The following is an 18170-nucleotide window of genomic DNA, read 5'->3' as shown; positions in this document are numbered from 1 at the left end:
ATCCCCCTCCTGGTTCCACTGCCTACAAACCACAGAGCGGGGACATGCATTCAGGTGCCCATGGGGCCAGCATCTTCCCAGGCAGGTGAGAGTAATGATGGAAGGAAGCGCGTTGGATCTGAGGCGTAAATGAGCTAGTCCATGACTACGTGCGAAGTATTTAGAACGGCTTTGGGCACATGGCCAATGTGCATGACAGGTTAACTCGTTTGACAAGTTTAACCCGGCCAACGACCCTGCCCCACAGTGCATACCTTAGCTGGTGGCTCTTCTCCCTGCTCACCAGATGTTACTTTCAAGAGACGATGGGGGCCGCCTGAGTGGGTCAGTCGGCTGAGTGTTCGACTCTTGGTTTCGGCTCAGGTCATGATGTTGGGGTCATGAGATCGAGCCCCGCATCCGACTCCACGTCAGCTTGAGACTCTCTCCCATGCCCTGTGCCCCTCCCCCTGCTCTTTCTCTCTCTCAAATAAAATAAATAAGTAAAATCTTTACCAAGAAAGTGAGAGGGCTGCAGATGGGCTTCAGGCCCCAAAGACCATCTCTGAGCCCCACCCACCCTCTGGCTGGCCTCGTCACAGGCTTCTCTCTGCACACCAGGGTGGTCAAGACCCTCTGTGTCCTTCCGGTTGCACTTTCGAAGTTCTGTCTATACGTTGACTGTAAAGCTGTCGATCCACGAAGTTCATCAAGACAGGATTTCACAAAACCTGCTTTGGGGATTAATAGTGTTCTGTGATCCAGAGAACTGATTTTATCACACATGAAGAGGGAATTTCTGAGGCTGAGAATATCTTGAACAATAGAATTCAGCCATACACTCATGAGGATAAACCGCGTTTGAAATATTACATTGCAGGAGCATAAAGAAACATCCATCCCCTCCCACATGCATTCCAGCCATACCACGATGGGTGGACTCTGGTTGGCTTAGGGCTGGTGTGATTTTAAAAATCATTTTGTATCTGTACACAGCATAAAGATTTCAGGTTGGGTTTGGAGATAGGGTATGAGGGTGGCTGTGCATCGCAATGTCACAAAACACAGAAGAAATGATTCAAAGAAACAAGAAGAGAATGATTCCTAATGTAAAAAGGGGAGTTTATTTTAATCATAGTCATAAATTCATTCATTCATTCATTCATTCATTATCCACGTGCTCATCTGCTCATTCATCAAATGTCCACAGACTTCTACATTGTTCCAGGTTCCAAGTGTGAGGATGGATATAAGCAAGACTGGGTCCCTGCACTTGGGGAAGGAGGTGATGGCATAGATCAGTGATCACGCTTAACCTTGGGTGGGTGCCACACCCATGACCTTGCTTAAAGCCCTGGGTGGGTGGAATTGGGGACTTACACCATCTCACCCATAGAACTGGTAGTTTTATGCCCCTTGGAGCTGATGAGGCCCAGAGAGATCTTGGCCTGAGATCTTCCTGGGAGTGGAGAGTGTCATCCCACTTAAACCCAACTCCTGGTGTTTTGCGATGCTCCTCACAGCTGAGAAATGCTCTGGGGAAATAGCAACACAGGGCACTCCTAGCAATTCATTTGTTTCTCATTTGTATTCTGTCTTTCTCCTCCTTCTCTCCCTCTAAGGAATGCATTGTATATCCCATAGGCACACATAATTAAAGAAAGAAAATTAAATCTAATGTATCCTCAGCCCATCATGTTCATGTTTATTTACTCTGTGCTGATTGCTTGCTATTAATACTCTTATTGATTAAAGCTTATACCATGAATAGGGTAGAAATATTAGTTGCAGTTGATAAGGAAAAAGAAGTACCCTTTTACATAGCTGGCCTGGCAATCAAGTGATAAGCTTTCGTTGTGTACCTGCTGCGTGCCCTGACTCTGTACTAGAGAGGACACAGATCAAAGATAGGCATGTGCTCTCGTCCTGCAAGCCAGGGGCCTGGGCAACAGCCCCAGGCCAAGGGATAAACCAGTGAGCAACCTGAGCAACCCTCCCCCAAACCTAAGCTGACCTCATTCGCCCTTTCTGTCCCTATCAGCCCCTTTGACCCATCTCACCTTCCACTTTCTTTCTTTTTTTTTTTTTTTTAAGATTATTTATTTATTTATTTATTTGAGAGCAAGAGAGAAAGAGAGTAGGAGGAAGGACAGAGAGGGAGGGCGAGGGAGAGGGACACAGAGAGGGAGACGGAGAGAATCTCAGACTCCCAGCCTGAGCACAGAGCCAACGTGGGACTTGATCCCACAACCCCGAGATCGTGACCTGAGCTGAAACGGAAACAGATGCTCCGCGGACGGAGCCATCCAGGTGCGCCAACCCTCCGCCTTCTCTGATCAGCGCCTGATCCAAAGCAGAACATCGCAACACAGCTATGTCGATGCGGCTGCTTCGTTTGGGGGGTGTTTTCTGGTCTCCTTAGTGATCCTGTCACAGTGTGAAATTAGTATTAGACACAGCAAGGGCTTCCAATCTCTATTTCTTCTCTATTTCCAGGTCCTCATCCCCCTTCATCGGGGGAACATTTTATCCTTTTTTTCCTCCTCTATTGTCTAAACTGTTTTTGAAGTATGTTTTTTTTTCTTTTACTCAGTGGTGGTTTCTCAAAATCTATTTGAACAGAATTAATCTCGATGGATATGTTCCCTGTTTTGGAAAAGCACTATAAGGTAAGTTAATGCTGTTAACTATAGTTCCCGTGTACTGCTGCGTCCTGAGCAAACGACTGGAAATGTATTTGAGGCTTCCCTCCTCCACTGGAGAGGAGACTAAAGGCTCCTGTTGGCGAGACCGAGGGACAAGTGGCGCGCTGAGATGGGACAGGGGCAGACGCCCGCTGCTCCCATCTGGCTGGAGGGGTGGGTCAGATCGGCGCTTACAGGAATGCCTCCTTATTTGCAGTTTCACTGGGCTCCACCATGGTCTGGAAGCAGGTGATCCTTCTTCTGAGAAACCATCGGAAGTTCAGTAGTGGCCTCAAGCTACATCCTTGTCTCCTTCTCCTCATCCCCTAGGCATCGTCTCCTCTCACGTCTTCGCAAGAAGGGTGAGTTCAGTACAATAAGATATTTTTATTTTTAATAACTTCTATTGTAGTATATTGTTATAGCTGTTCTATTTTCTTATTATTTATTGTTAATATTTTACTGTGTGTAATTTACAAATTAAACTTTGTCATAGGTATGTGTGTACAGGGAAAACGTAGTATATAGGGTTCAGTACAACCTGTGGGTTCAAGCATCCACCAGAGGGGTGTCTTAGAACATATCCCCCAGGGGTCAGGGGGACTACTGTATTTAGGGATTCCAAACTTATAGAAATGGCAGCAATTTCTGGCACTTACTGAGATGCGGCCTTGACCAAGTTCCTTAACTTCTCAGAGCCTTTATTAAGCTCTCTTCTGTAAAACGGGTGTGACAATACCTACTGAATGAAGGAGACCTCAGCAGAGAGTGAACACCAAGGGCTTTGACCCTTAATGAGAAAAGCCTGAAAAGACATGGGGTTGAACTTGGCTCAGTCTCGCCTCACCTGGGTTTAACAAGGGTCCCACCCGTGGTATCATTTGAGGCTGCTTGTCTTAAAAATAGAGCATGTGGGGGCGTCTGGGTGGCTCAGTGGGTTAAATCTCTGCCTTCAGCTCAGGTCATGATCTCAGGGTCCTGGGATTGAGCCCCGCATCGGGCTCTCTGCTTGGCAGGGAGCCTGCTTCCCACTCCCCGCCCCCCACCTGCCTCTCTACCTACTTGTGATCTCTCTGTCAAATAAATAAATAAAAATCTTAAAAAAAATAGAGCATGTGTCATATAGGAATATTGTGTGGATCTCTTGGAGAGGCCAGGGGATTGGTCCTCTTTCCTGCAGGTCGGGTTGGGGTTCCCGCTGTCAGTCATGTTAAAAAGAGGTCGGTCCAAGAAATGATGACTCAGGAGAAGGGCATTAGAGATAGCTGAAAAGGGAAGTGAAAGTCAACTCTTCCGTCAACCCAGGGAGCATCTGGGAGCCTCCAGGTGGTCAGGGGAGTTGGAATGTCCTTCTGCTAGGGTTGGGGTGGGGGTGAAAAGGGACTGAGGGGCTGGAGAAAGAACATACCTGGAGTGCCTGTCCCTAGAGTGGTTGTTCTCGGCTTCTGTTCATCATCTCTGCTGATTTCCCTTATTTTCTAGACCCCACTAGAAGGACTGTATCCTGGAAGCTCTCCGAGGTTCTGGTGGCCACTTAGATGACTTGATCTACAGGCGGTGGCCTGACACTCACTTTCCTCTGACACCAGGGGTGGGACCTCCTGGACATAGGCAGGGACCAATCACATCCATCCCTTAGGAACCAGGACATCAAGGGAGCTGCACTTGGTCCTCCCCCAGACTGTCCATCCTGTCTTCTCTCCCCGGGGCACCCCTCACCCCCTCAGCATTAAGGGGGCAGGAGGTCAGCAGCCCAGGAACTGACCGGGGAATGGCGTTAGTTTCTACGTCCACAGGCAGTCATGGTCTCACCCCGTGTTTCACTGAGGGTGCTTCCACTTGGGGGAGCAGAGAGAAGCCAAGTGAGAGCCCCTTTCTCCTTTTCACAGAGAGGTGAGGAGCAGGGAGATATTCTGCCTCCCACAGCCCATCTCCTCTTGGAAGCTTGGAGAGAAGGGGCGTTCTGCTGAAAAGTCACCTCCCAGGAAGTCCTACAGGTAGACAAACAGTGGATAGTTGGCTCATTTTGCTTGTCTGTTGATAACTTTTTTTTACTGAGATAAAATTCACATTCTATAAAATTCATGACTTTAAAGTACCGTTTGTTGGTTTAAGTACATTCACACGGGTGTGCAAACACTACTGCTATCTAGTTCCAAGATATTTTCATCACCCCAGAAGGAAGTCCGGTGCTCATTAGCGGTCACTGCCCATCCCCCCTCTTTAACCCCTGACAAACCCTGATCTGCCTTTTGTCTCTCTGGGTTTGCCTCTTCTGGAGAGTTCATACACATCAGATCATACAGTTTGTGGCCTTTTGTGACGGCTTCTTTCACCCACGGTGGGGTTTTCAAGGTTCCTTCATGTTGTCGTATCAGTACTCTGTTCCTTTTCAGAGTTGACCAGTAGTCCGCTGTAGAGATAAACTACATTTGACCTACCCATTCAATCAGTTGGAGGCCATTTGGGTTGCTTGGCTTGTTTCTGAACTTGGACTGTGGGCCATGTTGGGTCTCTTATTTGGGAAGATTGGCAAAACACCTCCGATGCTCATACCACCATCCTATAGGACTTTGGCAAAAGATTTGAAGATTATGTAAGAGCTAAGTCTTTCGAAAACATTTCCAGGCTTCGTCTTTTTTTTTTTTTTAAAGATTTTATTTATTTATTTGACAGGCAGAGATCACAAGTAGGCAGAGAGGCAGGCAGAGAGAGAGAGGAAGGGAAGCAGGCTCCCTGCTGAGCAGAGAGCCCGATGTGGGGCTCGATCCCAGGACCCTGAGATCATGACCTGAGCTGAAGGCAGAGGCTTAACCCACTGAGCCACCCAGGTGCCATTTCCAGGCTTCTAAGTGACCCCAATGATCACTGTGAAAAAGAAGTCCAAATCTTAAGCACAAAGTAGAAGTTCAGATAATAGTAAATACAGAGCATAGTCATCTTTATAATAATGACTATTGGGGCATCTCGGTGGCTCAGTGGATTAAAGCCTCTGCCTTCGGCTCAGGTCATGATCCCAGGTCCCTGGGATAGAGCCCCGCATCGGGCTCTCTGCTCAGCGGGGAGCCTGCTTCCTCCTCTCTCTCTGCCTGCCTCTCTGCCTACTTGTGATCTCTCTCTGTGTGTCAAATAAATAAATAAAATCTTAAAAATACATATATATATATGTATTATAATGACTATTATCTAGATTTTCATACTTTTCTGAATCTGTACAGGAAAATATTAATTCAGTCTTGCAATCTGAAAGATGAGGTTGGACACGCTGGTGATGGAAAAGAAAAGAGGGTAGGTCTATAAGGTGCTCAAGATTGTTTCATGTGAAGGGGCCTATTGTTTACAGTGAACCACTTGCTTTGCTCTTCATTCTTTGTCTTTTCATCTCGGTTCTCATGAGAAGGGCTTCAGTGAGCTCTTGGCAGATCCTCTAAGATGCGGCGGGGTGATGGTATTCAGAGTTAGCAGCAAATAGTTATAATCTCATTTCACTCGAATGGTGTTATTATTGCAAGATGTAACACCAGCAACCCAAACGGTCTCTGACAGTCTCATATTTCTCCTGCTTAAGGAATAGCTGTCAACAGGATCTGGGGGAGCTCAGCAACCGACAAATTATGGGGAAATTATATTTTTAATCAATCACTTGCCTGAAGTCATGAAAGCTAATATTTGAGTTATAGTTACCCAGCCATAATACCATTAAGGAACTCCTCCTGCATCACAAGACATCTAGGAATTTTCATGGTTTTTCTTCTTAGGCTACGAGCCAAAAAAATTAAAAAAAAAAAAATAAAAAGATGCCTAAGAAAGAGGCACTTTAAATCTAAAGACCTGGATAGGTCAAAAGAAAAAGGATTGAAGAAGATCTAAAAAGCAAAGCATGAGCTTAAGAAAGCTGGAGTAGCTTTATTAGTAGCAGTTAAAATTAAATTAAATTTCTAGGCAAGAACCATGAGCAGAGATAAAGAAGAGCATTTTTGGTGATAAAGGGTCAATTCATCAGGATACATAACAATATAAGGTGTATTTGGTCTTCAAAATCGACACAAAATATTTAGAGAAATTTGCAATCCACAAAGAAAAAGATAACAGTGTTAAAGAGAGAGAGATACAGTTGGAGATTCCAACACCCCTCTCTCAGTGACTGACAGAAAAAGTAGGACCAAAAAAATCATCAAGGAAACAGGAGATGTGAGTAACACAATCCACAAACTTAATGGAATTTACTGAACAAGGTAGGGAACACATTCCCTTTTTGAGAACACGTGGAGCATTGACTAAGAGAGACGAGTTGCCAGGCCATAAAGTATGTCTCAATCAGTTTCAAAATATTGAAATCTTTTAAAGTGTGTTTCTAAATCACAACAATGTTAAATTTGATATTAATAACAGTAAGATATCCGGAAAGACACCAAATGCTTGGAGATTAAATAGCACACTTCTGAATGCACAGGTCGAAGGAGAACTAAGTAATAAGAAAACAGGTGCACAGAAAAGTGATAATAAAAACACAGAGTATCAAAAATTCAAAGATTCCACAAAAGCACTGACTGAAGAGAAATGTATAGCTTTACCTCTCAGAGCACTGATTTGAAATCTTTCTTCTGTTTGAAGTTAAGTTCCCACAAGATGAAACTAGAAAAATGTGGGTGAAGTAAGCGAAAAATACATAGAAAGGAAGAAACAAAGACAAGAGCAGAAATGGAAGAAATAGAAGATAAATAATAGAATTAAACAGGACAGTAGTCGATTCTTTGAAGGAATTGGTAACGTTGTGAATCCCTTAACAAGACTGAATTCATTAGTTGAGGGTTAATCAGAGAATCGAAACCAATGAGGAACATAGAATTTGGGATACAGGAATCTGACTTGATGTGACTAGGGCAGCCCATTAACGTCTATGTACAGCAATTGCTTCAGTAACCAAAGCCTATGGGGCTTTCAGTGGGGAATGAAAAGGGGACCAGAAGTAGGAGAAACTAAGGAGAACTAAGGAGAAACTAAGAAACAAGGAGGACCTGCTGGAGTGCAGGACTACAAAAAGGAACGTGCATTTGTCTTTCACCATTGGTAAGTACCCAACTTCAATGTCTTGAGTGACCGGCTGGTGCACCTGCTGTGAAGCTACATAGACACCTGGACCAGGATTCTAAGAAGCTGAAGGAGATCCAGCAGGAGCTGGAGGACCTCCAGCTATAAAGTGAGCCCATAAACAGACAACAACTTGGGATGCCTGGGAGGCTCAGGTGGTTTAGCGAATGACTCTTGGTTTCAGCTCAGATCATGATCTTGGGGTCCTGGGATCGAGCCCCGTGTCAGGTTCTGAGCTCAGCAAGGAGTCTGCCTGGGGATTCTCTCCCTCTGTCCCTGTCCCTGCTCTTGTGTGCTCTAAATAAATAAACAAATAAAACCTAAAAAGAAAAGAAAATGACCACGAATTATACATCCTCCTCATTTCCTCACTCAGTAAAATATTTCAGTGTATTAAAGCAAAACCTTACAACACTCGATCAGTTAGAGCATCAGGATTTACTTCGCAGAAGAATTCTTCAAGCAGCAGAACATGGGTCACGGAAGATCGTTATCTCATTGACAGGCTCAAGGGCAAGAACAATGAAAGTTAAAATCATTAGCCCCTGCACATTAAAGATGAGTGAGAAATGGGAATAACATTTCTGAAATGAAAATTAATATGCCCATAATACGTCCAAGTGGAATTGCTCATGATCTTAAGACCCATTTACTACCCAAAGTGGGCATCTTTGTACACGCTCCAGCTCCTTTCCTTCCCTCTAATACAGGTTCTTTGCCTTTTATAGTCAGGATTATATGGCATGACATTCTTCACTATGCAGAGCTTTTGGAGAATAGCAATCGTGAGAAAGGAGCTCGCAAATTCGGTTTCTGCTTTCTCTGCCTGTACAGAGAACAGAGTCTGCAGAGAAGGGCTTTCCCAGAAGTACAGCATGGTCCCACTGAGACATGACCACACAACTAGCGCTTGCCGAAGGCCTAATGAGAAGGACAAAGGCTTGATCAAGGTCTTACCACTCAGAACCTCCATTTACCTCTATGTCTGCTGCCGGTGAGGAAAGGCATCTGATTAATTCACGCTGGGATCTGGGGGTGCCTTCTCGAAGTCTGTACCTTTTTAAAAAGATACCTGGAGAAATCTGCTGTCATAGGAATGTGTAAAGGAGAGATTTCAGGCACCCAGGAGACTGGGTTGGGAGAGATTTGGGGACTGCGCGGAGAATTTTCAGGCTCTTGCTCAAATCCTTACCCTCCCCTCCAGGTTTTCTTCACCATTTAGTGAGTCTGTTGAACGCTGAGTGCCCCATCGGCAGGTAGGTTCATGTTTGCCTGACTGGAAGCTTGATATCATTGGCTCCCCGGTTGGCAGTTTGTTCTTCAACCATTTTCCAACAAAGCCATGGTTTCCGACCCCACACAGACCTGAGATGCTAGTCACCAGTCCCATCCTCTGCCCTGTTGCATTTCATGTCTTTTGGCAGAATGTATGACGTGGCCTTGTTCAAACGGAGGGTGCTAAAAATGCTTCCAGAGGGAAAAACGTCTCTGTAGCCACAGAGTCCTAAAGCTGTCATCCAGAGAAGACACTTTGTCACAGATCGGAAGATGTCCAAGAGCACCTTGAAGGGAGGAAGGGTTGCGGGAGACAGGTGGTTGTGCACACGCCACCAAGTGTGCCTCAAGAGGGACTGGACGAGACTTCTCTTCTTCCTAGACCTCATGACAACTTTAAAGCCTGCCAGCTTAATTTCATATTGCAACTTCCTTCAATCAAATCTGCATTTCTGGGGTTCCTGCTTCATGTCATCTCACTAATAGCTTCCAGCATCTACTTGTGCCAGTTGCTGTCCCTACACTGTGTTAAAAAGAAGAAGAAGTTGTGCTACTAGAAGCGAATGAAAAACACAAATGTATCCTCTCTCATATTGCTTTCTTATTTCCTGGGGGAGTTGGATGCCAGAAGGAAGGGAGAAAGAATTAGCAAACCCCAGCGATGCCACGTTGGAATGACATTTCAGCAGTGTTCTGGAGAGTGTGATCAAGCGCGGCTGCTTCTGGGGCCCTGGGTTTCTTCCTTGGCAGCCAGTGTATGTTGAGCCCCTACCATGTGCCAGACTCTGTCTCAGACACTTCAAAATCCAAGGAGGATCAGTGGAGTGTCCACAAGAGCGGCCCCCAGCTTCCCCACAATGGCAGAACCATTATTCATGCTCAGAACTCTACTTCCGGTGGCTCTTTCCAAGACAGCTAAAATCATGGTAGCATCAAGTGAACAATTATCTCCAGATGTTCTTTCAACAAATGCTGGTAGCTACTGTATTACCGTCTCTTCCACAACCTTCTATTTAAAAAAAAAAAAAAAAAAAAAGGTAAGTCAGGGAAAAGCATCAGGAGATAATAACGTAAAAGTGTTCTCTTATTAAATGTCATTAAAAGACTCTTTGAGTTAAGAACAGGGACTCTGTTACATTCAGGTGGTTCTAAAGACCTAGTTGGCAGGGAAGTGCCTTGATCTCTTATCATCTACTGGTGCTTAAAGGGCTTACAAGGGCATTGTGTGCAAACGAGTGCCAAGAAGGTTATTAAACAAAAAAAGGGATCGGAAAGGACAGTGTCCCACTGGTTGTCCATCTGGATTCCAGGAGTCATAGAAATTCAAGGGGTGCCATCAGGCATCTAGAAAGAGCTGTGCAGGGTGGTCCGGGGGATGGACAGACTTCATAGCTCCTTTCTTCACCTCACCTTCCACCATGGCAGTTTCCCTCTCCCTGGTCTTCCAGATCAGTGGCCCCCAGGAAGTTCTATGTATAGAAAGGGCTCTATCACTGTGAAAGTCATTGAAAACCGCTAACCTGCATCCCACTCCAGCACGCTAGAGAGCCTTATTCATGAAGCATTGTCTGTGGAATGAAAATAGTTTGAAGTAGCAAATATTTTGACAAATGGCTAAGGCAGAGCTGGGTTGTGGTCAACACTGTTGTGTTGGTTTGTTCTGGTGTCTGGCGCCCTTCTCAGCCCTGCAGAGGGAAAGCACTCCAGCAAGAGGAGAAGGGCATTTTGTCCTTGCCTGGGGTTTCTCGCTCTGTCCCACCAGCCTCCTGTGCCGGGGAAGCTGAACGAGCATAACATAGCCCTGAGATTGTTTCAGACCCTCCAGTCCACCTTCCATGCAGGTCTGCATAATGTAAGCAGAGGAGCTTAGCTTTCTTAAAAATAGACATTCCTGTGGTTGGGTAACAAGCGACTTTTATTGCTGCCATAAACCAGGATTCAGCAAAAGGAGCCCCTGACCATTTTTCTTCTTGTTCACTCTTTTTCTTAATCCATGAAACAGTAAAGGCTGGTTTCAAGGGGAAGTTGATAAGAATAGGCATCTGATGGGTACTGCGAAATGTTTGCTTTATGATAATGGATAAAGCCATTTTGAAGCAGACTTTAAATTGCCACAGTTCCTGGGTATCTATCAGGATACAGCCTGGCCTAGAATCTACAAGTGAGGCAGCCCCGGTCTCCAGCAGAAACATGGGACTATGCAGAAGTTGGAAACAAAGCTGCCGGGGACTGAATTTTGAGCAGAGGCCAGGGTCTCTGTAAATGGTATCGTCGATGTTCAAAACAACTTGAATGCGAGGCATTCTCATTTACAGATTGGATGAGGCTCAGTGGAGATACAGTTCAAGCCAGTGAGCTTTCAAATCCAGATCCGCCGGACCTGTTCTCTTCCTGTTTCCCAGGCTTCAACCCTGTTTGCGAACCTCCCACGATAGGGAAGACACTGCCTCCCAGGCCACACAGCCAAGTGCTGGACAGAGCTGACAAGTAACAAGCCTTTTGTGTTAGACTCTTTTGTCCTCCCTTTCCTCTTCATGCCTTTTTACCCAGAGCCTTACCTCCTTTTTACTATATCATAAATGATTGTTTCTTTTCAAATGAGATAAAGGAAAATTAATAGAATGATCAAATATACAGAGTGATCGGGTTAATGTGTATCAAACACATGTTATATAACTGAAGATGTTGACCTTGGTTTGTTTTCTTATTTCCCAGTTCTAAGACCTCTAAAAGGAATTTTGCTAGGAGAAAACATGTTCTGTGGTTAAGATGGATGAATCTCTAGTCTGTATTGACTTTGGTAAGAGAGACAGTTAAGAACATCTTTAATTACCTGGTCCCAGGGGTAACGTTTGAATTAACTAGATTTTGGTTTCTCTGTCTTCTGGGATATGTTCCCAATTGATTTCTACTGATGACTTGTATAAGAATCAATAGATAAATATGCTTCTAAGTAAGTAATAATTTTTCCTTGGTTTAGAGGACTTGATAATTTAAGAGAGTAAAATATTTTTGTTGCTTATAACATCGACAGCGTGTATTCTCAACTAAGAATGACTTTTTCCCCTAGGAGTATTTGACCATGCCTGAAGACATCATTGGTTGTCACAGCTGGGGAGATGGGGTACAGTTAGCACCTAGTGGGTAGAGACCAGAGTTGCAAAATATTCTCCAGTGCTTTTTCCAGAGAAAGATCTGCCTCCATGTGTCAGTACCACTGTGGTTGAAAAACTCCAACTTACAATAACACCAAAAGAATACAAATACCAGGGGTTAATGATTGCACAATACAGATAATTATTTATAATAATAACATCGGTGTCCTCCATGATATCAAGAATCAATTGGAATGAAGTATAATGGGCCATAATTTAAAGATCACAACTTCAAGAGAATCCAATAGAAGCACCCTTCACCCTCCTTTCTGTGGAACTTGCTGAACAATGGCCAATCATAGCATGTTTCTGGCATGCAACCTAGTTTAATCTCAGATTTCTTGAAGACAAGTGGACAAATAAATTTAGGGATAACATGGAGCATGTGGTGTTGGCTTTCATGTAACAATGATGGCAGAAGGATCAACTAAAACCTGAGGACACACGAAGAAGCTACCTATTACTAATGAGTTTGGGGCAGGTCATTTAAGCCTCATCTTTGATGTCTTCAACTTTAAAACGAAAATAAAGGGGAGTGTGTCTAGGTGGCTTAGTCAGTTAAGTGTTCAGCTCAGGTCACGATCCTGAGGTCCTGGAATCGAGCCCCATGTCTGGTTCCCTGCCGGTGGGGAGTCTGCTTCTCCCTCTGCCCCTCCCTCCACTCATGCTTGTGCTCTTTCTTTCTCTCTCAAATAAATAAAATCTTAAAAAAAAAAAAGAAAATAAAGGAAAAACATCTAAAACATTAAGGTGATTATATCAAATAAAATATGCCAGCCCTCTGTTAAGTATAAAACAATATTTTACAGAGGGTTTTTTTTTTTTTTACTTATTTAAAATTTTATTCTTTAATTAGCAAACCTGGGGGGAAAGGCACATTAGGACAAAGGCAGAGACCCCAAAACCAGCTGGTTTTTCCTTGTCAGACTGGAGCAGAATTTCAACCAGACCACATGCATTCTACCTCTGGAGACACAGTTTACTATTTAAATCCTGATTACACGTACGTGGGTTGCAAACTGGCTTCACTTCATCCAAGGACCTAGCTCTAGGGCTTTCATGGCATCCTCAAGTTTAAGCATCCCTCGTTCCTGTCGCTGGCGGTGCCATTCGGCCATGGACTGGAGCATCCACCTGGCCCCGAGCTAGTGCAAGTAAGAGCCATAAACCACGACCTCCGTGAGGTCTGAGGATTCCAGAGCCTTTAGCTCAAGCATGACTTTGCTCACTTGCTCAATGTACGGGATTCGAGATCCTGCTGGGCCAAACAGAGCCTCCAAGAGCTGTGTCTGGACCTGCAACACCTCGGGATCTTTCAAACTTTTGGGAGCTTTCACCCATGGTGGAATATCTTTTCATTCTGGTAGCGTCTCCATCTGGAGCGCCTCAAAACTAACCACGCTCCAACCTGGACCAGGCCTGAGTCTCCGCGGGCCTTGGGACCAGAGAGGTGAGCGCCAGGATGGGCCCCGCCCACGAGAAGCCCCGCCCCCTGCCTGTCGGCCCAGTCTCCCACCTACAGGTTTTACAGGGAAAGCCATTGTAAGTAAAAACAGACACTTCCAACAGCCACAAGAAATTGCCCAGCAATATTTAAATTCATAACAGCAAGCCCTAAAATTGCTGTGCTCCAGTTGATTCCATCCATGATTTAGTCATTCTTTTCTAATCAAACACAATTATGGGAATTAAATGCTCTTAATAATATCCTGAAATTAGATTATGGAATTGCACCTGGAGCTTTCTCGATTACCAATGGAATAGCATTTCTTTAGGAAGCAGAAATGGTTGAGTGAGTTCTGAAATGAGGCTCGAAAGAACCAGAATAGATATGAGGAGAAGAAACATGTGTGAAGCCATCTTTCAATTAACTAAAACCAGATAGAAGGAAAGCGACATATAGATCAAAATCCGGGTAGAGAACACTCTCCCCTTATGGTTTTCTGACGTTGGACAACTTTTCATGTCTCAAAGAGACATCAATATGACTTTACTAAAAAGAAGCCTCTATAGAATAATTAGAGTAGATACAGAAAGACAAACTTTTTTGCTTTTCTTCTTCTTCTTCTTTTTTTTTTTTAGAGAGGGTTTGGAGGGATGGAGTGACAGGTGAAGAGAGAATCTAAAGATTTTATTTATTTATTTGACAGAGATCACAACTAGGCAGAGAGGCAGACAGAGAGAGAAGGGGAAGCAGGCTCCCCACTGAGCAGAGAGCCCGATGCGGGGCTTGATCCCAGGACCCTGGGATCATGACCTGAGCTGAAGGCAGAGGCTTAACCCACTGAGCCACCCAGGCACCCCGGAGAGAGAATCTTAAGCAGGCTCCGTGCCCTGCGGAGAGCTGCACATGGGGCTCAATCCCATGACCCTGAGATAATGACCGGAGCCTAAATCAAGAGTCAGATGCTTAACTGATTGCACCACCTGGGCGTCCCAAGACAAACAATTAAAAAATTAATAAATAAAAGGCAAGCACAATGTTCCAAAGAAGATTTTTGATTGAATAATTGGATTTATTTTTCTGAGTTAACGTGGAAGCAAGATCAGCTAGAACTTCAACTTTTTGTAAAACTAAGAGAAAAAAAATTTTTTTCCCAGACATATAAATATGGAAACTGAGGCTCAGGAAGGTCACACTGACTGTGAATGGTGGAATGAGAATTCAGAGGTCCTCATGGCTCCAAAGCCCTTGCTCTGGAAACACCATATCTTGAAGCTACATAAGACAGTCTCCCAACTTCATTTCTCCCATTCCTACCCTTCTGCTTACACTGGGCCCTCTCTTACAGTTCACCCTCTCTCCTCCCTCCCCTGGGTCCTGAATGAGGACCCAGGGTCCTCAACACCTCTTGGCCCTTCCTTCTGCCTTCTCTTTCCCCACTTCCTCCATCCTAACATTGCCCAAAATCCATGAACCAGAAGGAGGGGCTCTTCCTGGGAGCCTAGGTTTCAGATCCAAATGGTTCATTCATAGCTAGCTGCCTGGTTCTGGGTCAGCCTAGGGTTTCCCCCTCAACCAGCAATTTCTGCATTTTCAGGCTTTACAGCAGGCTGAGTACCTGAGCCCTCCTCATCTCTCCACCCATCCTGAGTCTCCCTCCTCCTGCACTGCTGGCTTTTGGGAAGAGCTTTGAGCCCAGTGCCCTGGGGTTCTCCATCCACCTGCGTGGGTGCTAGGTGCATGCAAATTCCCCACTAGTTCAACAAAGCCCACGCTAGTACTCAGTGCAGCACTTGTAATCCTAAAATCCCCTCATTAGCTTTCTATTATGGTAAAATAGATATAAAATTTACCACTTTAACTGCCTTTAGGTGTTCAGTGGCAGAAAGGACATTAACACCATTGTGTAACCATCCCCACCACCATTCATCTGCAGAACACTTTCATCATCCATACTGAAACCCTGTCCCTATTAAATAATTCCCTGTTCTACCCTCCTCCCAGCCCCTCATAACCTCTGTTCTACTTTCTGTCTCTAGGAATTTCATCCTTTGGTGTAACTCTGACAGGTGGAAGAATACAATACTTTTTTATGTGACTTATTACACTTAGCATAATGCATTCAAAATGCATCCCTGTTGTCATGTATATGAGAAATCTATCCCTTTCCAAGACTGAATAATGTTCTATTGCATGTATGTATCACAATTGGTTTGTCCATTCATCTATTGATGGACATTTGGATTGTTTTCACTTTTTGGCTCTTGTAAACACTGCTGCTATGAACATGGATATACAACTATGTATTCAACTCTTTCAATTATTATGAATATATCCCTAGAAGTAGAATTGATGGATTGGATGGCAATTTTATATTTAATTTTTGAAGTACCACCATATTGTTTTCCCCAGCAACTGTATCATTTCTCATTCCCACTAGCAAAGCACAAGTTCTCTACATCTTAGTCAACACTTGTTTTCTGTGTTTTGTTTTCGTTTTTGTTTGTTTGTTTGTTTTTTAGTAATAGCCATTCTGAGGGGTATGAAGTGGTATCTCATTGTGATTTTGTTCTGTATTTGAAATGCACCCACTTTGGTACCGTGTAAATCCATGGTACAGAGCGCCTATTTCTTTACATCTTCATCAAAACGTGGTATGAACAGGCTTATTAGTTGTCTTAAAGTGATGTGTGAGATGGTATCTTGTTGCTGTTTCATTTCAAAATTTGCATATTTATGTGAAAGGTTGAGAATATTTTAATCTATGTATAGGTTCCCTCCTCTGGAAATTATTCATATTTTCCCTATCTTTCTACTAGATTTGTCTTTTTAAGTAGGAATTCTATGGATATTCTTGTTACTGATGTCTTGTCAATTATATGCATTGTGAAATCTGTCCTTTTTATGTTCTTTCTTGTCTCTTGGCATGAGAATTTATAATTTTAATTAGACAATTTTATCAAACTTGTTATTTCTGGACTACACTTTTGCTATCATTAAAAAGAATCTGTCCTGTCCCTATTCTACTACCATAACGACATTTGCCTATGCTTTTTTTTTCTTTTAAAGAATTTATTTATTTATTTGACAGACGGAGATCACAAGTAGGCAGAGAAGCAGGCAGAGAGAGAGGAGGAAGAAGGCTCCCTGCTGAGCAGAGAGCCCCATGCGGGGTTTGATCCCAGGACTCCGGGATCATGACCTGAGCCGAAGGCAGAGGCTTTAACCCACTGAGCCACCCGGGTGCCCCTGCCTATGCCTTTTTTTTTTTTTTTTTGAGAAGTTTTATGGTTTTGTTTTTGACAGTTGTATCTTTTACACAATGGAATTATATTTTAGTGTGGTCAGAGATAATGACCTAATGCTATCTTCTTCCAAAATGAAGACATCTCATTATCCTAGAATCACTAGCTGTTTGGTCCATTCTTTTCCATACTGATTTTAAGGCCAACTCTCATACACCAAGCTCACACACATATGTGATTCTGGTCTCAGGCTGCCTGAGGTCTTCCACTGGCCTTTGTATATATCCCCAGTCCGACACTGCACTGTTTTATTTACCAAGCCTGTATGGTAAGCTTTGTTATGTAACAAAACAGGTTTTGTTCACTAGTCCAAGTTTCTCCCTTCCCATGCATATGGTCACCTTCTTCAAATTTGTCTTAACATTTCCTCACCCTTGTCAGATTGTGTGAAAAAGTTCGTTAGGACTTTCATTAGGCAATCATTAAAATAATAAAGTGATATGTCTTCTTTATGATATCAGATCTTCCTAACTATGAACTAGTATTTAGATCTCCTACATCTTACAATAAAATTTTTTGTTCAATTTGGTTTTTTTTTCTGCGAATGTCTGTTATGAATATACAGTTTCAGATTTTTTAAAATTACATTTTCTACTTCATTGTACCTGGGATATAAGAATGCTATGGATTTTTCATATCAATCTTCTGTCCAACAACAATATAGAACTGTCTTATTTGTTCTAGTGCTTTTCTGTAGATTCACTTAGAATTTATGTCAACAGAAATTTTGTCTGCAAATAATGGTAATTTTGCTTCTGTCTTTGTAACTCTTATATATCTTATTTCTTTTTCTTATTTTACTGCACGGAGCTAAAACCTTTTATGTGATTTTGGATAGAAGAAGTGCTTGAAGCAATGTAGGTGCTATTCCTGACTTCAAAGAGAATATGTGTAAGGTCCCACTCTTTCGGTATATTTATGCCTATATTAGACAGACTCTCTGTCAAGTAATGTTTCCTCCTATTCCTAGATTTCTACTTCTTTTAAATAAAAGAATGTTGAACTTTGAATTTGTTTGTCTCTTTCTTTTTTTAAAAAGATTTTATTTATTTATTTTAAAGAGAAAGAGAACATGAGTGGGAGTGGGTAGAAGGAGAGGGACTCTCCACTGAGCAGGGAGCCCAATGCAGGGCTCCATCCCAGGACTCTGGGATCAGGACCTGAGCCGAAGGCTGATGCTTAACTAACTGAGCCACCCAGATGCCCCTTTTCTTTATTTGAGATTTAAGAAGCAGTG

General features: G+C 43.5%; 1 pseudogene across 1 annotated transcript; it reads right to left on the bottom strand.

Annotated features, from left to right (window-relative positions):
* Positions 1-13209: 13209 nt before the first annotated feature.
* LOC308355433 (developmental pluripotency-associated 5 protein-like) lies at positions 13210-13560 on the bottom strand (annotated as a pseudogene). The gene has a single exon. The product of its transcript is annotated as a developmental pluripotency-associated 5 protein-like (transcript).
* Positions 13561-18170: the final 4610 nt, after the last annotated feature.

This window comes from Martes martes, assembly GCF_963455335.1.
Source record: "Martes martes genome assembly, chromosome: 14".
Taxonomy (NCBI): Eukaryota; Metazoa; Chordata; class Mammalia; order Carnivora; family Mustelidae; genus Martes; species Martes martes.
This window is presented reverse-complemented; position numbering and strand designations above follow the sequence as displayed.